Here is a 26,504-nt window from a genome sequence, read left to right as displayed (position 1 = left end):
CCTTCAACACACCAAAGTCAAATATTTCAGCATCATGTCTTCATTTAAATGTATTTATAATTGCTATATGTGTTCTTGTGTTTCACTTGTGTTATATAGTCAAACCGTTGGTTCTCTTGAAAGAACATCAGGAGGTATTCTGACATTCACCAAGTTCCAAACAGTTAAGCAGTCACTGGCAGAATGCAATGAGATTCAACATTAACTAGCTTGTCAACGCTGAGAAACAAAAAGTTAGTGAAGTAGAGCAACTCCTACAAAAGGCATACATGCACTACAGCCACACAAACACAGTAAACAAATGGTGACAAATGAGAGCATGACAAACATGTACTGTAACCATTTGCTACACTACACAACACCTTTTAATCATGTTATACATTTATACAGCTGGATATTTAATGTAGCAAGTCAGGTCAAATGCCTTGCTCAGTTTTGCTCAGATACCTGGGAACTGAATGATAAATTCAGCTTGCAACCTTTGTATTACTAGTGCAGCTCTTTCACCACTACACCAATATGGTTTGATTTGTGCGCCCTCACTGACTTGTATTACCCTGCCTGCCATTGTCCTCTAGCTCTGTGTCACAGTCAGAATTACCATATGTCCTTTTAAGATGCATGCAGAAGTGAGAACTGACAGGATTAATGTAATGTAAAACAGTAAAAAGGACTATTTCCTATGTAACATAACTCCTGTTCAAGCTTGTGGTTTAACTTGGCTGTTACTATACATGACACATTTTTTTTGTGTGTAGCTTTTAAAGCATGCACGCCCTTACACTTCCTGCGTGGCTGGCAAAGACTTGTGAGCAAAACTTTTAAATAACTGAACAGGAGATATACTGCATTGTTCCTGGACTGACTTTGAGGCATGTTTAGCAACAGGGCTTATCAGAGTGGCCAGATTTACTCAGGAAACTTTCTCTCAGTTAATAAAAGAAAACAAAGCTCAAGCATTCTCTACGCTTATACGGAGTGGAATAGAAAGTCAGGAAGTACTCCAGAATATGGCATCTTGTCTAATTAGAGGGGGTTTGTTTGAGAGTTATCACAGCAGGGACGGCCCTAAGTGGTGAATCTTGTTATAGGGATTAAAGATTTAACTTGCGCTTTGAATGTATCTCAGACCTGACTAACTCTACCAATGACACAGTTTCCTCCTGTGAAAGCGAGCAATTTTTTTTCTGTGCCATTCCACATAACATTTTCAGCACATGACCTAGATGTTGACATCCCCAGCACTGAGGGAGGAGTTCTTAGTGACATAATTCTCTATTGCAATTCAACAAGCATGTAATAATCTGCGTTTATACTACCTAAAAGTGTATGTCAAAATGTATGTATTCAAGGCAATATTAGAATTAAAATGACAGGCTTATATAGCAGTAAATATGTATTTGAAACTAAAAATAATATATTTGTATATAATATATTTGAAACATAAACATTAATTTTATCAATTATTAAATTATGTTTATGGATGATTCAATGATACTGGTATAAAATTATTAATAATATTGCTTTAAAAGACTAAAGAATTATGTTTTAGCTTTTAATTGTAGAAAAGGAATATGTGGCACAGTTCCATTTCCTGTAGCATACATAATAGAATTTGAAAAATTGGTATTGCTTGTAAAGCAGACTTTACAAATTATGTAAAAAAAGCAAAAAAGCATAATGATTTTTTTCACTGTTTTATGATTCAGTTATATTGCTGAGAGCATTTTACCACTGACAGCCATAAATATTAAGAAAGATAAGAGATAGATAAGAGACAGAGTTTGCTTAAACACTCTGGTTTTACCAGTTCAGTCAGATGTAAATCAACATGACAGGTATGATATATGCATCAATTTTGTTTCTGCAGGAATGGCTGATTTTTTCTAGACTGTAAAGTGGTCCTTTTTTGATTGATTATCCTTCAATATGAAATGCGCAATATCTCTGATGAAAATACCTGGGAATAGCTCAGAGTTTTTGCTTCAGACTGGAATCATGGGTTATAGGTAAGTGGGTCATTCTATCCTGGCATTCTGCTCCTGTCTGGAGGACCAGGGTGATAGTGACATGAAACCACTTTGTCCCAAGCAAAGATACAGAACTCAAGTCAATGACAGCCAAAAAGAAGGACCACTGACTAGATCCATCTGTTGTTTGTGAAAACCTTCAGTACTATGAACCCTACAGTTGAATCCCGCTGCCAATGACTTGGACATTGATTGGCAGGTTTCGGTTTACCAAACCTGGTCCCACTTATGAGGCTTTCACTCTGGGAAGAAATGTGACGGACAGTGGGTCACGACCCAGGTCAACACAAGTCAGAATGCCCAGCATCAGACTGAAGGGGGCTTATGGGTCAAGTGTCACACAAATGGAATAGCGACTTTGTCACATTTATGATACACGTTGCTTTCAATGAAAAGATCCCGTTTCTGAAAAATGCAGCGTATAATCTGTTTCAGCATGGACCACAGCTTTATTGCATATGTGAGTGAATGTCTACATGGATGTGAGGATTTCTGGGATTAAAAACGGCTGCAATCACAATGCAACCAATTCTACATCAATCTGGCTGTGACAGAGATCATTTTCAAAGTAGGCCCCAAGTGTCTACCATAATAGCTGAAAAGAAAAAAAAAAGTAAAGTTAGTTAAGTTAAGCAAGCTTGATATCCCCTTTTCTACTGTAACCCATTGAAACTGTTTCATTAACAATGATTTCTGTGCACTTTAATGCAAGAAGACCCAGAGCCATTGTCTAATATAAGAAAGCACTGCTCTATACTTCCCCTTTCAATGTGTGAATATAGGTTTACCTTTTATTCTGCAATGTAAATAGGATGAATGTTATAGGGTCTGGTTAGCAACAAAAAGACAAAGTACACCCTGGAAAGCGATTTCCTTTAAAAGAGCTATTCTGTGGGGCTACAGAGAAAAGGTGAAGAAAAAGTAAATGAATGTGTGCGGTGCTTAGTTCAATAACTTGTCCATATGTCTAAATGTCACAGTTCGGAGACATCGGAGGTATCATGTAGGTCAATGAATAGAAAGATTTATTCCCACAGCCTTCTAACGGATCCATGTGGATGAGTTTATGAGAGAGCAGACTGTGGCTCATATATGTGCCTCATGAACAAGGCCATGGGCCTGACCTGGCCAGTGGAAAGGAAGTCTCCTGCAGTGTCCACTGTCCTTATGATTAATCTCATGAAGTGTTGTGTTAAAACTTGTTTAAACATTTCCTTAATTTCAGCCACCATAGTGGTCACGTTTTCAGTTCAGCGTACTGGAATTCAGTACTCAAAGTGACAAAACATACAGTGGTTTCCCTGTATCTGGATCTCTATAGAAGTGTCACTTAAATTTGAGGAGGTGAAGGCATGGGGTATTACAGGGTAGACATGTATTCTTAAGGACCTTGAGACCTAGGAGGTCTAAAAACACCGCAACACTCCATTTATGGAGAAAGTACTTTATTGATGAACAGGGGAAATGTACAGACAATCACAGATGCACACCAATCAATGAAAAGTTACATTTTGTAGACAATTAAGTGGATAACAATAAATGCAACAAAATTGACAACAGGCAAAACAATAAACACAGAAGCATACTACATTTCTAGAATTTCACCCAATGCCTCTGACTGTTGATTTGCCCTCTTTTACAACTGAGTCCAAACAATTTGTCCCCTTGCTGATGCTTTTCTTTAGTTTCAGTAGTAACAAATGGATAACAGTGAGCATTCCCTTGAATGGCATACTTAAAAGTGTTAGGTATGTATCTTAAAAGACACATGAACGTGGACTCTTGTCTTATATGAAGTTCTGCCCCAAAAGGATTTCCTTTTCAGCAGTTGTTACACACCAATACTTACTGACTGGTGGGACACTTCAGAATCTTTTTAACCATCGCCCTCCGTCGATGCACGCTTAACATCAGACTGCATTCTTTTGAACGTAATCAGAGGTGTAATCTGATTATATGGAACGAGAGCTTTGATATACCGGGAAAACAAACGTAAACGTTCACTTAGTTAATCAGAAACCAATGCCAGTGCTTTATTTTCTCTTACTGAACTTCAGGTTAGAAATGCAGAGAAGAGGAAAGGCAAACCTTCCATGTTTTCCAGACTGCCAAGAATGTCCGTCTCTCGAGGGTTGGTGGGGGTTGCTTGTTTAAACCAATAGGCAGGGAGTAATGTAATGTCATTTCAGCGTGCATGAAGCTCCGAGTCCATTACCCAGCGACGCACTATAGGAGTGTGTTTACTTCAATGCTGCTACTTATGCTGTTTGAGCTTTGACAAGATCCTCTCCCCCTGTCTTTTCTCAAAAATGCATGTACTGATGCTTTACCGATTCTGACGGGGTAGTTTCAGCAGGACACAGCAGCACTTTCGGTGAATTCTGGACATCGCAACTATCGTCAATGAGACCAAATGTGATTCTTGCTCGTAAATAAAGGAATAACTGACGCCGGCCACTTTGCATTACCCACTTGATCACTTTTAGGTGAGTATAACTTTTTATTGTCGTAAAGTAGTGAATATATTTCGTTAATGTGTCTCATGGCGTAAAATAACACGCAGTTTAAAAACGAATACAAGCGTTATATTTACCTTTGATAGACCCTCTGGTGTGCTGTCATTTAAATGTCTTGGCAGTTGTAAATTATTCGCTTGACTCCAGGACGTAGAAATTGAGTATCGTTTATGCTATAATCGTTAAAGCCGTACGCTGCGTCTGCCGTATTTTCAAGCTAAGTATTGAATTAAGAAGAGAGGCTCTTGAAAAAGTCCGTATTCTGTACATTTGGAATTGAGTCTAAACTGTCCAAGGAACAACATATTGTGAAAAATTAACATAAAGCTACAATTGTCCTCATTTAGTTTTATGAAAATATACTTACTGTTGTCATTGGGCTGTTCCTCCAGTTGGTCTTATAAAAGTTTGTATAAATGCGCTTCCCATGACAGAAATCGAATCTATCCTAATCCATCTAATTAAATGCCATAATTCATTTTACATATAACACCGAGAGCTTTTAAATCTCGTAAACAGACAACGTTTATGGACAAATAAAAAATCATACTACATTTGTATTATCAGGGTGATCTTCTTAAGTAAACAATTTACTGTTCTACGGTTAATGCAAAGATTAAACAAAGTAGAGACCCTCTCTCAGGGGCGTGGGGTGTAAGATTTCGGGTGTGTAGTGCCGAGCTCCACGGGGCTCCGGGTGTATGGATTCAGCTGTTGGCTGTCACTTAGCTGACAACTGCTAGCTGCGCGGAACGCTGATGAGTCTCCGCTATCCACTACGCCCCGGCGTTTATCAGCCCGAGTGCTTTTTGTGAATCCCACGGGAGAGGTTAGTGATTTTTTTAGCTTCTTTCAGCGCTATGCATCTCTTCGACCCGCCTCTCATTATTTTCTTGGCAGAAAGATGGATTCAGTCTTGACAGGTTTTTTGCCATTTAAAAAGTGAAGGGATTTGTCCTGGGTGATGGGACCCCACCCTGAAATCCGTAGCCCATTGCTCTTAACTCTTACACTACATGAAGGTAGTGAGCCGGGGCTGGAGTTGGGGGACGGGGGTTTGCCTCTGGATGTGGATAGTGCATTTATCGAGTCGCACCTCTCAAACAGTACTTGCTCTCACCAAGCGACAAGGGACTGCAAACTCAATCATGAGGCGTTCCAGCTCCTGTAATCTCTCAGGGGCTTGTTCGGCATGCCTGCAGTCTGGTCAGAGGGCAGGGTGGGCTATGGGTTTGAGGCTGGCCTGAAATCTGTCATTCTGACCACAGCTGGGGGGCAGAGTGGAGAAAAAAACAGCGTGCAAGGCTGATCCCAGCAGCCACATTTAAAGCCCATTAGCTGGGAAGGTGAGGCACTCTGGGTCATTTCCCAGACTCCCAAGAAGTGTAGTTAAAGGCCACAATTACATTCAGAGTTTTACAAAAGCAATTGGTTCTGTTAATGCATTATGCAGGAAAACGTTTTGCATTTTTCCCATTTGGAAATTGACTGAATCAGAGAAACAGAGTTGGTTACATAATGAGGGACTTTTTTCCAAATGACAGGTATTTAGTCTCTTATTTCTTTCTACATTTCAGACACATTAGCAATGTACTGTACTATAGGATCAGTTGAGAAAAATATGGATTTCTCATCTGAAGGTTGAAGTGGAACATACACTATTTATGGCAGTAATCAAGGTGGTGGTGTCACCTAGTGGCTAGATTTGTAGAGCGGGTCACTGGAAAATTTGTATATAGATGTGCTCTCTTCCATATTCTCTGTGAAGAAAATACTCATTTTTTCATCGCAGTGTAATTTTTTGTTTAATTGTTTTGACCCAGCCTTTTATTCAACATGATGCAATGTACTGAAGAGTGTTCTTATTTTCAGCTTTGGCTGTTGAATTGTCAAGTTCAGTTCCCTCTGTCATTCAGTAAACATGTGCTGTACTGTTCACTCAACCAGTGCAATTCAGTTTTGTCTTCACTTAGCACTGTTACCAGTGCAAGTCAAAGGTAAACCACCAAGAACAATCCAAGTGGGGGTCAGGTGACCTGTTTGCCTCCATATTGAAGCAAATGGCAGGCAGCCAAATTGGGCTGACTGAATGTATAAATTATAAAGTAATGTAAACACCATCTTCGGGGTTAATACATTATCCATTAAGGTTACATTTTGCTGTATCTCAGAAGAAAGGAATTTGTCTAGTTTTTTTTTTCCCTGCCAAGTGCTTTAACTCCAGGAAAATAGTATCAGTATGTATAGTATGTAATACAAATTATGTATTATTAGTATCTGTGGTCATTTGTGCTGTCTTCATGCGCATTTATTTATTTATTGTAATTTAATTCGAGATAGCGAATGAGAGATTTACTTCATATGCTGCCTTTTCTCAGCAAACCTCCCTGGCTCAGCTTCCACAATGCTCTGGAACATTGTTCTGTTTCTCCTGAAGTGATCTAATAGACATGGCATGCTTTGTAAGGTGTTTTTACAGCAGAGTTGAGTTTCGGAAGAAAACTATTTCCCTGCAATGTACCTCACTAAGGTGCAAATCAACTGTTTTGGGTAACTCGGTGATTTTGCTAGGAGAGGGGAAGTTTATGGTAGACACTTGTGCATATTTATGAAGGATTTTAGGGACAGGGCATATTCAGGACCAATGCCATGTAAGCTTTGAAGACTGATATATGACAGGGCATTCACTGACAAAAGCATGAGAAAGGTGATCTTTGCCACCAACAGAGCCCATTCTTTAAAGCTTTGTTAAGAAAATATGTCCTTTTCCATTTTTATTAAAATACAACGTTACTCCAGAGAGGAAATATGAACTGAGGTTTGTTTTGGTGTTCTTGGACACCTTTCTGGAAACATTTAAGAAACTCTTTGATCAGTTCTGCTTTGTATATATGATGGCTACTTCAAAAGTTTTTCAGGTTAAAAATAACATTTCTTCAAGTTTTTAAATCTATTTGTTCTTGTTTTGCAGTGGTATATAATCAGCAGTATGTCAGAATAAGAGAAGAATAAGGAACTAATCATGATAGTGTTTGTAGAATATAGAACAATGTTTGACCTGTGTGCAGTACAGGGCAAACCAAAATGGTGTCAATGTCAAATCTGTCATAATATTCATGTGGTGTCTTCCTCCAAGATGGATATGCTTACTGCTGTTGTCAGATATTACCAGTCAATCCAGTGCACACCGGGCTATGTAACACTGCACTCTGATAATGCCAACTAGGGAATGCTGATGGTTCTGTGAGATCAGTATTATTGAGAGTTAATGCTTTTGTAGGAGTCCTAAGGAGAGGCAAGAGAGAAAATAAATGAATCCCAATATGTACCTTAAATAGAAACATGCATTTGGCGTGCATGCGTGTGTGTGTGTGTGTGTGTGTGCGCGCGCGCGCTTGTATCTAAAGCCTACATCTATGACAGTGTTAGTGAGCAGGATGTGAGCCTTGTGCCAGCATGTATATATGTAGTTCTGTTGATTTAATACCCCAATGCAGCAAATGTACACAAAGCAGTGTTTGTGCTCAGTGGAATTAATCATATACATGTCTGGGTAAATCACACTAAACCCAAACACTTTGGCAGCCTTTTATCCCCAGAAGTTGTGGACTGTGCCAAGTCGTGAAAGGAAAAGCAGAAAGCCTCCACGTTACAGGGCTGCTGGAATAACACTGTCATTTATATCCAAGACGAGAAGCAGTGGGGGCAGAACAGAGCCGTGAACGGGCTGCAGAGCACGGCGTTGGCCGCCCATAAACGCTTTGTGGTTGGCTAGAGGGGAGCTCAATGATGTGTGGCCTGTTTAAAGGATGGTGGTCTGCCTGTCCATGGTCACAGACTGGCTGTAAACGGCTGTGTTGGTTCTTCATAGAAGTACCTATTATGGTTATTGAAAAGGGAGGAAACCTACTGGCACTTGATGCTCAAAAAGCAAATATGAATGCCTATTAGGTGTTAATTTTAAACTTTGCAGCTTTGCCAAGACATGTACACGTAGATGTGACATTGATATCTGATTTATTGTGTAATCAATGCCTTCCAGTGCAAGTCAATTTGGCTCCCTGTTACATGCACACGCTAATCATTATTAAAAGCTCGTAAAGTAGTCAGTGATTTATCCCTGTCAGACATCGCTGGTAATTGTCAATTCTGAGCTGATATGCCATTTAAATATACAACTGAGGAAACAGACTTGATTCAACTGTGTAGCAGTGTACTAGATCTCTTCCATCCTGAGAGTAATTACATTATTGGCATTTAGCAGATGCTATTATCCAGAGCAACTTACATCAGTTACAGGTTTTTACAATGTTATCCATTTATACAGCTGGATAATTACTAAGGCAATTGTGGGTTTAGTACTTTGCCCAAAGTTACAGCAGCAGTGCCCCTGTGGGGAATCAAACCAGCAACCTTTCGCTTACAAGTCCTGCTCCTTAGCCACTATGCTATTAGACCACCCTGATGGCAATGCAGCTTTTAAAACCAGTCTCTGGAGTTTTTTTTTAACCCTGTATTGTCATCATAAAGTAGCATTGTTGGAGTCTGCCATCTCATTTACATGTTTTACACCCGTCTCACTCATTCCTTATATTGTGTATAGTAACATAACCATTGATAAGATGCCCCTGGATTCTCCTGAAAGGTGTGGAGCATGTGGCCATGTTCTGATATGGATCTCTCAGTCCTCTGTTTCATCAGTGAACTGTAGTCTAGCAAATTAGTTATTTTACTGTTTTGTTTGGGACTAGTAGATTAGTCCTGTTTGTTTCACAAACAGTCTTTCAAGGGTCTGAAATTCATAAATACTCTCAGCTGGAACATCTTACATAGATCTACAGATATATGTTTTTGTATTGTTAATAGCTCTAAAGCCAGTTAAAATGGTAATGCTTCAATCAAGACTAGGTACAGTGGCAAACTAAGCAAAAATACATGTTCACTTTGCATGTAGGCGATGTCATCTTACACTGAAAAGTTGGTTCCACTGTAAGGACAGATGTCACTGTTGCTGAATGATTCACCTATCAATGCTAAGTTACAGTGTAGTCATGCAGTGACCTAATTAAATGCCCAGAATGCTTTTGACTATGTTATGGCAGAACGCAAGTGACAAGAATATTCCATAAACAGTCCTGAGAGATCCATTTTAAAGTTTATTTTTTTTTTATTGCAGCCTCACTGGCTCTGAGTCTACCTATATGTCACTGCCATGACAATATTCACTTTTTGTACCGCTGCACAATATAGCTTTGGAATTTTTATTGGGGTCTACAGTTAAATGACCACGTTAGTTATAGGATAGTCATGCATTGCTGTCTGGACTATGGCTTGGGTTATGCTTATTGTACCTTTATTGCACCGTCTTTTGAGTGCCTTGGCGGCTTGATTCTAGCAACCTTGTGGTCATTTTCAATCACCAGCCAAAGAAGTAACACACTGCACAAGGTCACACAGTTCCTCATAGAACTCAAGTGTTGTTTTCCGTGGAGTGTGGGTATAAACAGAGAAAACACTATATCCTGGTGTAGCTGGAGAATTTCTGTATAGTGCTTTTCAATCAATAATTCAGAAGGCACTGTGTTGCCATCATATTGTCACAAAGCCTCGGATAGAGCACATTCCCCACTGGTAGCCAATAAAACAGAAAGCCTAGAGGAAATCTGGGGAAACTTGAAAAAAAAAAATACTCCCTGACTTGAGAAATCAGTGGACAGGGGAAAAAAAATGATATTTCTGAAATGCTTCATGAACAGCCATAGAAATGTGTCCATTCACAGAGTGCTCTGATAGGCTTCCAGGTTTATGGAAGATTTATCTTGACAATTACATATGGACATTTAGGTAACAGAGTTGTCCACTGTGTTATTTGTCAGGTGACAGCTTGACAGCAGCTAAAAAAGCTCAAAAGGTTATGTACATTAGGTCCAAAGACCACTTGAGTCATATCACTATTAGAAACATATGCACACATTCAAAGTATACATTTCAATGTGATAATGTTTAAATACTTAATGCCACTTCAAATGAAAGTTTTGATTGTGAGCCAGTTCCCTTCAAAAACTAAGGTGTTATTTACATAATCGCATGTGACAATATGATATCTGTGGACTACTTCTTTCCTTGAATTTGTGCATATTCTAACTGACTGAATAAATCTAATGAGTTTATTGCTCCAGGTCAGATGGATTTAACTTGATCACTATTAAAAGTTTCTCCATAATGGTTCAGAGGATAAAAGTCACTCCATAATGGTTGGGAGGGTCTGTTTGGGAACCAGAATCCCATTTTAAGTCCTCAGGAAGGAGCATTGGCTGTTTTCACGTTCGTCAGTTCTGTCAGAAGATTTGAAAAGTTATTTTAGAACACAGAGACCTTTGCCTCAATCGATTCCTTCTCGCACATATTACCCCAGTTTCTTATGTTGTTTTTACATAAGATACACAAAGATGATCTTCCTGCCCTGCTAAAATTCTTTAATATAATCATCTGGCCATGGCGCATTTCTGCCTCGAGATATTTTGCAAGACTGACGCCTCTGTAATGAAACTTTGACCTCTTTCGCCTTCAACACTGACATTCACACATCTCGGTACACGTGGACTGGCGGAATTTGATTTAGCTAAGTGTTTGCGAGGCAGCCGGAGCTGTAGCCAGCGCCAGTACCCGGGGCCCGTAATTACAGAGGAACAGCCGTTGCTTATGTGAGACGAGGAGAATCTGTGCGCAGATGAAAGGGCAAGCTGTCCCCTCCTCTAATGACCCGCATGTGGACATCATTACATTGCCCAGGCTAATCCAAAGCATCCCCTGAATTTTTCTTCTGCAGATCTAATTATGAGATCTCACCAGTAGGGTCCACTTTTGTCCCCCTGAACACTTTACTGCCCCCAGTGTGAAGAATCCCTAAATGTTGTAATTGCAAGTTGTATATGTGGGAGAGCCACAGTAAGGACACAGTAAGGACAATGGACATGGTGCTGGCTTAGAAAGAGAAGGAGGAAAGAACTTCTGTCTGATAGCCAAAACTGTAGTATCTGATGTCACTCTGTCTGATTCCCAATATCTGGCCATCTGTACAGTTTGTAGTGGTTTGTAATCAGCCTTCCTTGACTGTAATTATCTCATTTTCGTGCACAAGAATGGCAAGATGCTGATGATAGTACAAGCTGAACGCTGTGGTGGTCCTGTTATTTGCTGGTAGCTCAGGGTTTCCTAGATTCCTCTGAGAATCACTGTGTTTGTACCAGCAGTCATTTTTATAGTGTACAGTCATTAGCTTAATATGCTAAATATTATTTGCCTGCAGTATTAAAGGCTGTTGGAAGAGGAATAGGTCGGTTCTAAGATGAGGAGTTAAGCATTTCTCAAACATATTTAACTTTTATTATAATTAAAACCAAACATTTGTGTTTTGAATCCAGTGTTTGAAAAGAAGATTACATATATTAGGTGATTTATTCATATGTATGCAAAATCTGTTGATTTCACTGACCCACTTTTATTTTGCAAAAGCACCGAGTAGATATTTTAAGATATTTGGATATGCTGCATGCATATGTTGTGTAGTTGAGATGTTTGTTTGTTCTCTTCATGGCCGTTCGTTTGAGTGAGGATTTATTTATGTGGCTCAGACAGTGATTTGTTTTCACAGAGCTCTGTTTACAGAGTTTCTTTGGGTGAGAGTAGAGTCCAATGCAGCCTTTGAGCAGTGATTGAGAAGTAAAGGGCTCCGCATTCCATGGTTATGGCCCTCACTGGAGCATAAAGATGGCAATCAAGAATGCTCGACTGCCTTATGTAGCACATTACATCTAGTTTGCAGATGGCAGCTCTCATTTTTATATAGTACTAATATATTTTATATGAAATAGTAAAGCTTGAGAGAAAATGTGTATGTGCTGTTGTAGAAGTAGCATAGCCTGATTGTAGCAAAGGACGAGAGCAGTCACCCCACCCGGCCTGCGACGGTATGGCAGTCAGAGCACATACTCAACCGTAGTGACAGCACTCTGTCACACTGATACTTTACAATATATGTGCCTATGGAGGATATGCGATGGCTACAAAAAAAATATGCTTGTGATATTACCTTGGGAGGCAGACATTGGCTTGGAAAGTAGGTATGATATGTGTTCATGCTGAGCTTTTTGAAACTGTGATGCAAAATTAATGACTCCTCAATGTTTACTGTACAACTTCAGACAGAACCAGCTGGCTAATTTAAGCGTGCCATCAGTGTGGAAGTTTGTACCCACGACCAAATGTGTATTCAAATGCATGCTCTGTGAATCTTTCAAGTGGAAGGGAAAAGTTCAAAGAGATTGACTACAAGAGAACAGAACATAGCTCATGTCATGGAAAACAAATCAAGTCTCGCGGCACTTTGATAAACACAAAGTAAGCATAACAACATTTCTGCGAGGTCTGCTTTAATTTGTAAGCTTTTAGTATGGATCATTCAGTTTTCTTGCTAACATTCTAGGAATCTTCTCAATTTAGTCACTGACAGCCTGCCAGATTTTCAAAAAGAAACCAATGAATAAAAGGTATTCTTAAAAGGGAAGTGCAATAAATCGTTGGCATTTTTACTAAATTAAGCTTTAATTACTGTTGATGGAATTAATGAAGTTAAATGAATTGTGCCTGTGTTTATGCTAGTGACCTCAATCACCACACATAATTTAAGTTCTTTTTTTTAGGTTAAATGACATTGAATACTCGGTGCAAGTTTCATTATCTCAAGTAAGTCAACTGTAAAACCCAAACAAGTGAGGGCCTGTTATGGAGGTCTCAGCATTTTCCACCAAAGACGGTCCCTCTGGAATTCCCCCCAGGGAACCATCTTTGCCATCTGGATTGGGATGGAAAGCTTACCTTTCAATCATTTATGATAGTTCCTCTCTGGAGACTGTAATTTCGATCATTATACATAAGTGGATAAGAAACTGGATCGGTAACCGGGAGGTAACGGGTTCAGATCCCAGATGGCTGTTATACCCTTGAACAAGGTGTTTAAAATAGGTTTTGAAAATAAATACAGCAATATAAATAATCATGAATTATGACATGATATCCTGGATGAGGACACCTTCTAAGAAAATGCATGCTTATAACGATTTGATTTAGAAATATAAGTAATACATTTCTTCTCCGCTGGAAGTGGTGTTTTTTACGTGTGTAGGGCTGAGAGCATTATCGTTACGCTGTGAAAACGGATGTACCGTGGTGAGGACAGCCGGCAGCTTGTCCCGCAGGTGGGTCAATATTGACCAAGGCTGCTAAGAGGATGTGCCTTTCATTGCGGCGGCTCCCGGCGAAAGGCCCGACAAAGACGGCCTGTTTGCCCGAGACTCGCGTGCCCCGAGGTCCGAGAGGGCCATTGACAGCACAGCGCGGGCGTGGAAGGCTTGCTTCAGCTTCCCTGTCGGTGGCTAGGGGGCAAAGAAAACAGTGAAGTGACAAACAGCCCGTGGTGCCCGCTTGCTCCACGGCACCTCTGACAGCACCGTGGGGTAATGAAAACATGGGCGGGGCGGGCGTCCCTCTGAGGTGATTCGTCACACTCTGTTGGGGCTGCATCTTCTGTTCATCCCCTGTTTGGATGCCCAGCATTCTAAACCCTGTAAGCAAAAACTATTTCGGGAAGCCAGTGTGTTGAGGTCTGTCAGAGGCTCCTGCAGAGACTCATGTGGAGTGAGGAGCTGTGTGGAGCACCATACTGTGAGCAGTAGCGCTTTGTGAGTATGTGTGTGTGTGTGTGTGTGTGTGTGTGTGTGTGTGTGTGACTTTTAGTGTGAGTGTGTCTGTGTCTGTATGTGTGTGTGTCTGTATGTGTCTGTATGTGTGTGTGTGTGTGTGTGTGTGTGTGTGTGTGTGTGTGTGTGTGTGTGTGTGTGTGTGTGTGCGCGCGCGTGTGTGTGTGTGTGCGCATGCATGTGTGTGTGAGTGCGACTGTGAGTTTGAGTGTGAGAGTGTGTGTGTGTGTCTGTTTGTGTGTGTGTGTGTGTGTTCCACTTCAATAACTACTTACCTGGGGGATATGTAATGCAACACTTCCCCTGGCCTATATCGTCAGCTGAGAAGTAAAGGAGAAAAGCCATCCTGTAATTATCTTACAAATTGGGGTGATGCAACCGCCCGTTATGTATGTCTTGCTATGGTATCGGATGTGGGTTTGTAAAGAGTTATTATTATTAAATAAAAATAGGAGTGCTCCTTTTGTATTTCCCCACTTTACTCAGCCCCTGTTTGGTGAATGGACCGTGGAAACATAATGATGTTGGCCCCTGTGACCTCATTTCTATGAGGCTTTCACAATGAAAGGGAATTTCACTCAATGGGATCTTTCACTCAAACGAGCAATTCCAATGGAATATATACAATAGCGTATGAAGTTGTTCAACAGTACAGGCACCTCTTCCGTCAGCCTAGAACAAGGCTACTAAAGCTTACTAAGCATAATTTAACGTGTGCCTGCTGAAGGCGTAAACCTATAGAGGACCGAAGCAATACTCCCAGATATGTGAATACAACCATGTTTATCCCTTCTTTCCGTTTGTATTATTTTTGTCTGGCCACCTTCCTTTTAGTGCTGACAGTGGGGTATTTTTCCACAGTAATTACAGGCATCGGTCTCCTTGTTAAGCAGATGTTTTCTATTCATCTGGGACGAAGGTAAATGGTTGTAATTGAGCAGATGTTGAAGCAAGGACCTCTCCGTTCATCCGAGTCCCCGGCCCAGCATCTCGGCAGTGGACTTGGGGATGTATGAATGGGTGGTCTGCAGCCTCCATGCATGCAGAACTCTTTAACACTTATTTCACATCTCGTCAAAAGTGTAATAATACCAAGGGGGGTGGACTGCTCCAGGATTTCCTGTTTCTAATAAAGTGGTTACTGTTTCCTTCTGTAGCTTCAGATGTAGGTTGCCATTTGCGTGGCTATCTGAGAGATACCTAAGGCAGCTCTGACAGGAAATAAAACCCAGGGAACGTGTCTGGCTGGATGTAAGAGCCAGGCATCTACTCGATGTGTGAAGGGTTCACATCTTACCGATATTTGATTGAGTTATTCCTCTACTCTCTGTCTCAGTAAGGCCGTGTTTTTGTAGTTTTGTGGTTTACTTTTGCTGTCAATCACTTCTTAGCTAAAGCTGCATTAGTTTTATTTTTTGGTATGTTGTTCATTACTGTAGATTTTGTGGATGCAAAACTCCTATCATGCATCTCAATTAGCACTTTCCCAATGGTTCATTTTCAAATATTTATTGACATTTTCTTGAAACTTGATATCTGTTTCAAGGCCTGGTTAAAAATACATGATATGATAATTTCGGGAAAACTATTGATCATATTTTCAGAAAGCAGCCCTAGGTGCTCATTAATGAAGCAGTACATTGACAGCTCTTCTGAAGTATGGTAGCAGTTTAGTGCTTTTCATGTCACTAAATATTAGCCCCATCCACTTTTTTAATACTTTTCTAACCATAGCCTGCACCCACTGACTAAAGCAATTATAGTCCCTACTTTTTGGGTCTGAGAGAGTAGTGTGAGGAGAATGCCATATGCACTTTGATACATTGGTCTCTGCCCTGTTCCCACCTTCGGTCCAAAGCCATCTCCAAGCATCTCCCACACTGTGCAAATAGCTGTACCCTAGCTTCTGTTTAAACTGCACTGGCCGTGGATTGTCAACAGGTGGAGCCCCACACCTAAGCCACTTCAGACCCCCTTGAGCAAGGGTGTGGCCCCACATGTTTGATTGGGACCACCGCCTCCCACACTGAACAGCAGGCGGCAACGTCCACTGCCTCCCCTGTAAATCACCTCCCCCATTTAAGGAGAGAGGGGTGGGGCTGTGAGCACTGACCAGAGTGGAAGCAGAGGTTCAAGTTTGGAGAGGAATGGCCATGGTTACGGCCCCTAGTGACAGGAGATTTATTTGTTTAGTTTTGTACGGCATACGAAGTTCACGATTTTATTGGGTAGGGGGGAACGGAAGGTTTGACCTCCGTACCCTTGCAAAGTGAAAAGTATCAGTTACAGTATCAAATTAGCCAGGGGGGTGGAAGCAGTGGAGGGATGGTGAGCCGTAATGAAACTTGGCTTTTATGTGCACGCAAGTGGACCCTCCATCTGGAACCTGCTGGATGAAAGGTGAGGTCACCCAGGCTGCAACCACAATCCAGAAGCAGGCTTAACCAACTAGTGAACACTTTCAGAGCATATTACAGACCATATCAGGGCCCAAGCTAGTGCCTCAGACAGTTTTGTTACAGCTGTGACCTGCCTCGGAGCAGGGGTTAGGGGACAGGGCTGAACATCAGAGCCAGGGGGGAGTGGGATGGCCCAGGGATTATGTATGCTGGCTCCTTTTACTGCCTCCCCTAATGACTTAAATTGTGTCTTATTAAGCTGAGACAAAATGAAGCTTCCCCACTTGTCGCGGTGAGTCTACCCTCTGTAAAATGGCAGTAGAGCATTAATGTTTTTAATTTGCCTGTTTTAAAAAGACTTTACGGAGCGTTTCTCAAGGAATGTTAATGATTAGTGGGGTCCTGACTGCGGAGCGTTTAACTGTTTCAGAGGATTGTCGAACGCACCAGTCCTTTTGAAGCTTTTGAGAGCTGGAAACGCTCCCATGTGTGGGCAACTGCGCGCTTTACTGCCCCCACCCAGCTCCAAGCGCTAACACTCACACTCAGCGAGGCTGCCATGTGCCAGTTTCATTTGGGGCCGAAAGAACAAGAAAACGTTCCCACACCACACTGACGTGCGGTTCTGCCCTCGGTTTGAAGTTACAGAAAAGGGGGCTATCCCTGGTTTATGGACTTTGAGTATATAATTACAGTGGAAACGTTCACATATGAGTTCAGTCTGACCACAACAATAGGACAAGAGAAACTGGTATGGGGAATGCAAGCAAAAAACTTCCCATTACCAAATAGCTCCTACAGTTCTGAGCAGTGGTGTGGATAAATTTCAGGGCCTTGGTTTCATAATGAGTTTCATTTATACAGTGCCGTTCATCACTTCATAGATCTCAAAGCACTTCACAGTTGGAGTGGGAGCGCATGACTCACCTCGACCTCAACTCACCTAGCACCCACCTAGGTGATGCACGTCAGCCGTTTTGCACCGGAACACTCACCCTTCATCAAATGAGGTGCAGAGGTAGGGATTTATTTACGCAATTAAACTAGGGGAATGATTATACAGGCAGATTTAGGCAGCTACATTGGGAGTTTCACTAGGACACCAGGGAGCCCCCTGCTCTTATCTGCAATAAGATGTTTTATGAGCCTCTGCTGAAGTTGATTCTGAAGTTTTACCGTAGAGGATTTGGTATTAAATAGCTCCACTGGTGGAGTGAACCAGTGAGCAAGCACATTTCTCTTTTAATGTGTTCAGACAAGATGTCTTTATGAACATCACTGCAAAGCTGAATCAAACTTCTCTATCCAGTTAGCACTTCAGCTTTTTTGAGCGAGGAAAATGCTTTCATTTGAAAGCTGGCTGTTAAACAAGGACATTGTGGATGAAAAAAAAACTGAAATATTGATAAAACTGACTGTTTTAACAACTTAACATTCTGTGTTTTGAAAATCCCTCATTTCTAGTTGCACAAACCCTTTCATGTTTTACATGCATTTTTAAAGAATGGGAATGCCAAAGCAGCACTGGAGGAGCCATTTAAAAATACATAACACTTCTTAACTCTCAGTTTCACTGCAGGCAAGCAGAGTTCTTCAGAAAGAATGCGTGAGTGTCAGAACTCCTTCATTCCAAGTCTATTCTGTTGACTGTTGCATTCACTCTTTGTTAGATTATAGTGTCTGCAAATAAAAGAACTTCCTCCATTTAACTGCCCTAGGGAGTTCAGTTGTTCTTGCAATTGTTTCGAGTGAGCTCCGGATTTTACAACTAGGTGAGAAGGTGTCAGATTGAGGGTGAAAAACGATGTCCTATCCTATATTTCAGTGTAGCTGGCCTCAGAGGGCTGCTGACAAAGTGAAGTGGTGACCCGTGATTCTAGGTTGCTCTTCATGTGTAGGTCAAATGTTTGTTTTTGTATGTTTATACTTTTATGAGTTTTGCATTCTTTCCCAAGACTTTCCATAAGTTCTAGCTCAGCATTTCCCAAACCTCTCCTGGAGGACCCCTTTGTCCTGCATGTTTTAGATCTCTCCCTACTCCAACACAGCTGATTTAAATGATCAGTTTGTTATTGAGCAGCTTCAGGAGTTCATAACGAGTTGATCATTTGAATTAGCTGTGTTGGAGCTAGAGGGATCTAAAACATGCAGGACAAGGGGTCCTCCAGGAGAGGTTTGGGAAATGCTGTTCTAGCTAATTAAATATTACCATCCCACCTCTGCATCCTGCTTGACAAACCTCTGTCACTAAAAAGTATGATCATTCAAATTTAAGCATATCTTAACTCAGTGCAGTCAAAAACTTAATTTGCCTTTTTTTGCCACATAAGCTTAAAATAATACTGCATAAGAATTATACTTGTTCAGTATTAATGCTCAGCTGAAAATGCAGTCTTCAGCACTGTAAGGAAGTGTACAGGTTATGCAAGTGGTGGCATATTTACTATGAGAGAAGAGTAGTGAGAGTATTCTAGCTGGTTGCTTTATTAACTGATTCCAAAACACCTTGTCAAGTATTGGCATTGACAATTTTCCCAAGCTCCAAAGCTCAATGTGTCTTCATGGTGCATTGTTTCAAAATCTTTAATATCGTAAAAAGTGCAGTTGAGAATTATGCTCGTTATTATCACCAACAGATGCTGTTAGGACATTGTGCTTGAGGTTGCTGAATGCAGTCACATAATGTAATTCAAAAAGTCAAAAACAGTTGGCACATTACGTACAGAAAAGATTTTAGTTTGAATGCAGTGTTGCCAGGAAGCACTGTTTTGCGTAGAGGAAGCTGCAGGAGAAACAAAAGAATGCCAATGGCTGGATAATCCTCCCCATAAAACGAAGAGATTCATTTTTTATTTGAAACAAAGATCAAGAATTAAGCAGCACTGCAATTTCATGTAGCATTAAACAATTCCCACTGATAATGTGATGCCTACACTGAAGTGAAATGAAGTGAATAGAAGGTCAAGTGTAACATGATTTCCAAATCTTCCGAATCTGCCGTGCTGTTCAGACTTTACTAAAACACTGAGAGGAAAGGAAAATTCTGAGTGTGTTTCATGTCCAGTTGTTTCAGATTTGCCCGTATGATGGTTGTAAATGGGGTTATCTAGGGGTTATACGGCTAATAAGCGCACTGTATGGCTTGGGTTTGTCAGACCAAATCTAACGACAGTAAAGTGTAGGGCCTTCAAGATCAGTTGACCTTTTCTCTTTCAATGGGAAGAGGGTGGTGATGACAGTAGAATGTCAGCTTTTATTGGGTTTTATTGCTCAGGCTTTTGTTGTCGTTGTCCTGATAACATCCATTGGCAAGCAATTTAAGTCTAAGACAGCCTTACTTTTATGATAAGAGACCTCACACTCCAGTACATGTTATATTCAGCAATAGTTTCGAAGCAGCAGTAAGTACTGACAGCACAGAGTGAAGCTCAGACTGACGTTCTCCTCAGTGTTGTTTTGTACTGTTTGTCAGTGTAGAAGTAGGGCTCAGATGAAACTGAAAGAAGAGCAAAGTACCAGTTGCGGTTCAGGATATATGGGAGGAACTGGAATGGACCAACATGAAACAAAGTGAACTGAGATGAGGTGTGTCAGTATGGGAGTGATTGACAGTGGCCGAAATTACATTGTGGTGAATGGAAGGTGATTGACCTCCCTGTTGCTCTTTTAACTTGAAAAGATACACTTATGTTCTATTGTTCTGGAAGGCAGTCTTGATAAGAGCATCTGCTAAATGCAAGTAATGTAATGCTTTTGCAAATTCCGGCTATCCGGCTAAGGAGGATCGGCGCTGATGGGTGGTGCTGTGGAAGGCGGTGGGGTTGTGCTCTGAAGAATTCGGTTTACAGTGGGGTGTTGATCCTGTGTTTGTTAGGGCTTGCTGGGCCTGGAAGTGCTGTGGTTGTCAGGGCATGTTGGGTCTGGACACCAGGGTTTTTATAGTGCAGGGAGGTGAGAGCCAGGTGAGAAGTGCTGTTCAGGTCGTTCTGGCCATGACTTGAGAATGGGCCGTAAACTCTCCTAGAGATTTATGAGTCATCTGGAGCTCACAGAGGTCACAGGTCAGGGATGTGTGGGTTTTGTTCGTTTATATTGCGCATGTACATGTAATGCGACACTTGGAACAGAGGGGTACCCCTCCAACAGCAGTCCCAAACCAAAGCTCACTTGCAACAATTCACTTACGATAGCTATGGCTGTTAGTATTGGTCTGTTGACTATTTGTGTAGAAGACATTTGGCATCTGTATTCATCACAAACTGTTTGCTACTTGCAGAGGTATATGGGAGAAAGATGGCATATGTTAACTTGACGTTAATGTTAACTTTATGTCAACTCCACATCAGCTTTTAGTTGAGATGGCCTTTAAAATAATCCTACAAGTAATCAAATTGCACATTGTATAACACACTGGTGTTTGCAGAGTGTGGTCTTTATTTGAAAAAACTCTGTGAAAGAGTTAACCAACAGAACTGGAAGAGATGTCAAAGATGTTTATTCCTTCCTTTGGCTGTGAGTTAGGGCTTTGGGAAGTTATTCAACAGGATGTGATCTGTTTCTGCAGTTTCATTTAACTGTTCTATGTGGAAGAATCATTCATCACAAGTTAATGGAAACAAATCATAACTATATTGCAATGAATAATATGTAACACTGGATAATATATAGCTTAATTTCTTTTTAATTTCTATTTAAGGATATAAATTTTGCTTGAATAGGCAAGTGGAAACAAATCAAAGCATTGTGGTTCTTCATAGTTTGCATCACTACTGCAAAAGTGCCATTTCAAATGAGGATCCCAGGGTTTTTGATGGTTTGATTGGTGCATCATCATCTAGTGAGAGACTCCACTCATCTTCAGGGGAAATCACTGTGACATTAGAGGCTGTCAGACAGAGTGTTCTAAACAGTGTCATCACTGTAACACATTAGCAGGAATTCAGCATTGTGTATTAGACCCATGGTTATTCAAATGAACACTTGACTGATCACTTTGGGGTACATAGGAACCTGTGACCTTTCTACCACAACCGTCAGATGTCCACTCCTCCTCTCTGAAATCAAACTCTTGGACACCTATTGCAAATTCATTGCCAATATTTTTATTTGGTAGTATGGTCTTAAATGGCTGCATGCATTTGCTTAAGGCTCTATTTTTCTTATTCTTCCTTTACATTGTAAAGGGCAAAGTAAAAGCACATTTAAAATGTTGTGTATACATGGCATGCGCTGTTTGTCTCTTGTCATGATGGCCATTTAAGTCACTCTGAATCAGATTGTCTGCAAAATCATTTATTTTAATGAATATATTGTGCATCTTCATTCACAGCCTTGGTTTGTATTTTGTCAGTAAGGCAGTGAAATGGAAAGTTTTGAGTGTGGTTATTTAGTGAGCATGTGATGATTGGTTATTACTGGTTCATTTTTCTAAGAAAATGCCAGATGATGGTAACTCAGAGATGGGGAGTTTTACATCTCCATTTGCACCTCGAAACACAAGAATGAGTTCTCAGCAGGGCGGCGGATTGTTCTTCCTTTGCAGAGTTGCTAATGTAACGGTGCAAATTCTCCCCACTACAAAGGGGGGCCTGGCTCACGGCTGAGCTCACTGTGAATGGACCCTGCCTCAGTGGCCTTGGCTGAAACAATGGCTTTTGCACAAGACCGGCTGTCCCCAGAACCCCGCAGACCAAATCTCTGCCCGGACAGCCAGACTCAGCCATAGACAGAACCATGCTCACCATTGCTGCTTCAGCATCCCAAACTTGTGCCGCTTTCGCCTTGAAATGTTGAAACGGTTCATTGCAGGTCTCTTTTCTTGTGTTAGTGTTTAGCTGGAACTGTGAATAGACATTGAATGGGGAACCTCTTGGGTAGAACGGGGGAGGGGGGGGGTGTTGGTGTTACCATGCCAGAGGTTGCAGAATAAATCCTTCATTAGTCAAGCAACCTCTCAAACTGCAGATTGTGTGAATGAAACAAAATGTTCATTCAAGGCGTGTCCAATACGTGACAACACATCCTCTGTTGACCCGGCAATACAGTGAAATATTTGCTGTTGCATATAATTACCTCCCAGGGGAAGGAAGCCCTGTTTGGAAAATGGAAAGAAAGGAAGTGCACCCTAGGTGCTGGGGCCAGGATGTCCAGTTTCTATTGAGAAAGATGTGTGCTGGGGGCAAAAGCCTGACACAAACCCAGGGCCCTTGTTTTCTGAAGCAACAGGAAAAGGCTGTACCTTTTCAGATCCCCTTGGAAATAACCGAGACAGCATGGTCACCCCTCTCCCACCCCAACTCCACACACACACACACACAATCTAGGGATTTCACTGAATGGCTCCATAGTCACTGGCCACAAGCCAAGCAAATCTGAATTACTAATATCTCTCTATTGTCTGGGAGAAAGGCATTATGGTCTGCGACACATCCTTCATTCATTTCCACACTTGTCACCCAAACATTGGAGGCCCGTGATGTTCCAACTTTTGTTGGTGTTTTTCAACAGCTTCTATGTCTCACTTTTGCCTGTCCTAGTTTCTGCCCCAAAGTTAAAATAAGTTTCTGTATGTTTTTTTTTTTTAAAAAAAGGGATTTTTGAGAGGTAATGATGCTCATCCTGAGGTCAAGAGTAAGTTCCTCGTAAGTAACATTCTACTTTTGTCATGACTTGCACACTTACAGCTATTTCACTTGTGTTCTGCAGACTGGTCTCAACTTTGGTCTAGAAACTTTTAGTTGGCTATAAAAATAGTCCTTGCTTATCGCTCATTTGTACCTGGTAACCTGGCAAGTAGCAAACAGCAGGTTTTGTTTAGAGATGGATTTTGTGAAGGCAGGCTTTTGTCAGGAACACAATGAGTCAAACACATTTGTCACTTGGTTTTAAATGATGCCAGTATGGCTTTTGAAAGCCTTCATTATGACAAATGGCATTGTCTGATTCAATGTAAACCACAAGAACTTGTTATGCAGTTGTTTCCGTGTCTTTATCTCTGTTTATCTCTGAAACCTATGTTGAAATATTTATGTCCTTGAATTACAAATCTGTTCCTTGTGGAACTTGTTAATTTGGCAAGGGTCTGCTCTTTGGATTCATATGTTAATGATCTCTCTGGAGTGCTTGGAGAGTTGAATTATTCTGCCACAGTGGTATAGACTTGCTGACATCATTGTTAACTGAGGAAGTGAGAGATGAATTTTCATGGGGACCCTCTCACACATCCATTCAGGCTCTTGTGGGAGAAGGGGGCTATTTGTGCATCTCTGATGGGAATATCCCACTGGCTATTTGTGGGTTAATTTCCAATGCTTGCATCCCAACTATCAAAAGTGAGTTTGCAAAAACACAAGATCTTGGAAGATGAGGTGAGAGTTTTGCATAACTGTTTGTGTTTTGTATCTGAATCTCATTACTGAGGAGTTGAGACGTGTGAAGAAGAAAATGTCACCGATCTGAAGCAAATAACAGCCTCAGCATGACTTGTTCCATTATTACGGGTACATGCATATTTGCTAAATTGTATCTTGCACTGGCACTCCATGGGGCCCCAGACTGAGGGTAGCATATGACATGGAAACAAAAATAACCTGAACAGTGGGAATGAATGCTAATTTAAAAGGAAGGCTTTCTCAATTGAAATTTGCTGAGACATTTGCCACCGAAGACTGCACTTCATGACAGTGAGCATTTGAGAGCAGACTTTAGGAAACAGGCTGACGTATGCGGCCCACTCGAGTGATTGTGCGGTCTGTGTGCTGACAAAAAGAGAGCCGAGGAGTTTGGACCGCAGACAGAATCCAGGGGTTGACCTGACAGGTGGGGGGGGGGGGGGGGGGGGGGATTTGGTTCCTGGGGAGCCCTTTCCCGGTGGATTTATTTGAAGTACGTTTGAAGTGTGATGGGAGGGTCGAAGGGGGAGAGGCCAGGCCTGAGTGGCTGGGTTCGGGTGGATGGGGGGGGGTGGGGGGCGGGCGGCTGGGCTGAGAACAATCTGGGAGGGCTGATCTGCTTCCACACACCACTGTGTTTTTACAGTCTCTCTTTGATATGGGCTGTGGCCCCACTGACAGCTTCTGCAGTGGATGTGTGGGCTCTGTGCTGAGGAGGGGGGGAAAGTGCTTGTCCTGGATGCAGACAGAGAGACTGCTGGGCACGGCTTAGCAAACGATCGTGCTCATTTGTGGATTCATGCGGCTCAGAGGCTAGCGGTGGATCAGGGATTGAGTGCATTGGAGAGACCTGCTGGGAAAAGTGACCGTCTGTGGAGGTAAGGCTATAGTGGGTTCTACTTTCACTCCAAAACATTGAGTTTCAAGCAGTAAAAACTGTGGAAATAAGACCTTTTTTGTGGATTTTAATTAAGATTGACTAGTTTGTACTGTAATTATTAATTGATCTGAGGAGGAACAAGTCAGCTTTACAAAAACTGAAGAGTGACTTTTAATTTAGATTTTTTGATGTAAATTTCAGTAAAGAGACTGATCATATCTCTTTAATGTAACAGAATATTGTATTCATCTGTGAGGTTTCAAATATCAACAGGACCGTTATGTTTCCTGAATATAAAGAAAACAATGTGTGGAGTGTATGCTTAGGAAGATCCTGTTTATTTGTGGATATGCACAAAACAATTAGGATAGTCTCTAAGATAGTCTCCAAATTCTCACACCCAGTAGTATATGGAGAGTTAATTGCTCATTGTACAGAAGCTGAACTAAGAGTTGAACTGTGTGCGTTTGCGTGTATGTGTGTGTGAGAGAGAGAGAGAGAGAGAGAGAAAAGTGAGTACATGACAGCGGCATGATAAAGCTGGGGTAGACTCGAGGGTAGAGGTGTGTTCTCAATGTTGTCAGCTGTCTGCCAGCAGCACATGCATATCCAGGCTGACTTGCTGGAGGTCTCCAGAGATAGCGATGTCACCCGTTTGGCTTTGATACATTACTCTGTCCATAAAGTTTCTTTCTGCTTTTCAGTTTTGTACCTTAAAGGGGCTGCCAAAAAGCAATCTTCTACCCTACCGTATCAGGATGAACTAATAGAACCACAATCAGTCACTGATAGCGTGTTCCTTTTCTGGGGATTTTAATTTACATGGGATTTAAATTCCGTGGATCTTTTTTGGACAGCTATAAATTGATGTACTGGCCTCAGATTACGTTACATTACATTCATTTAGCAGAGACCGCTCAGACATTTAGCAGACCCAGACATACAACAGCCTTCTAAGGAACCTCTTAAATTCTGTGAGGAGACAACTGCTGCATGTTGAAAACTGTTGGGGGCGGGGGATTTGTTTTGTACATTTTGATGCTTTATGCGTGGCAAACAGTGTCTCTTTCTCTGTCTTATAAATATATATTTTAATAATTGCTTGTCAACACAGAGCACAATGGCCACTTTCAGTCTGATTCCTCAGCAGATGGGCTACATTACATTTGGAATATGTTTACACTGCCCTGGTGTTGTGTCTTTTAAAATACTTTTTTTCCAAATGTTTTTCCCCAAGCTTGCTTTAACAGGAGCCAGGGCATTTTTTAACAAAGGCTGGTGTTGTTTAAGTGCCAACAGGTGACATGGTGTAACATTAGAGTCTGTATGCTGGAATGAGAGCCTGCTCTGGCTGTTTCTTGCATTCAGAGTGGAGAGATGCCGGAGGAGGAGAAATACAACTTGGGGTATGAATTAAAACCTCAAGACCTCTGACAGGAAAGCATGATCCTTTTACAAGAGAGTTCTAATGCACCATTTCACTCATTACCATAGAGCTATCCACTCAAAACATGCAATCCAGGCAGCCTG

General features: G+C 41.4%; 1 protein-coding gene across 2 annotated transcripts in view; it reads left to right on the top strand.

Annotated features, from left to right (window-relative positions):
- Positions 1-26,504, top strand: part of LOC118770415 (prickle-like protein 1) — a 53,868-nt gene that overhangs the window by 13,846 nt on the left and 13,518 nt on the right. Inside the window, exon 1 of one of the 2 annotated variants that reach the window (XM_036518066.1) lies at positions 4,237-4,516. The exons of the other annotated variant lie outside the window; for it this stretch is intronic. The gene's annotated coding sequence lies outside the window, so the exon portion shown is untranslated. Of the gene's footprint in view, positions 1-4,236; positions 4,517-26,504 lie in introns of those variants that run through there. 2 annotated transcript variants of the gene reach the window in all.

This window comes from Megalops cyprinoides, chromosome 23, assembly GCF_013368585.1.
Source record: "Megalops cyprinoides isolate fMegCyp1 chromosome 23, fMegCyp1.pri, whole genome shotgun sequence".
Classification (NCBI taxonomy): Eukaryota; Metazoa; Chordata; class Actinopteri; order Elopiformes; family Megalopidae; genus Megalops; species Megalops cyprinoides.
Note: the sequence above shows the minus strand (reverse complement) of the source record. Positions and strands in the feature narration are given on the sequence as shown.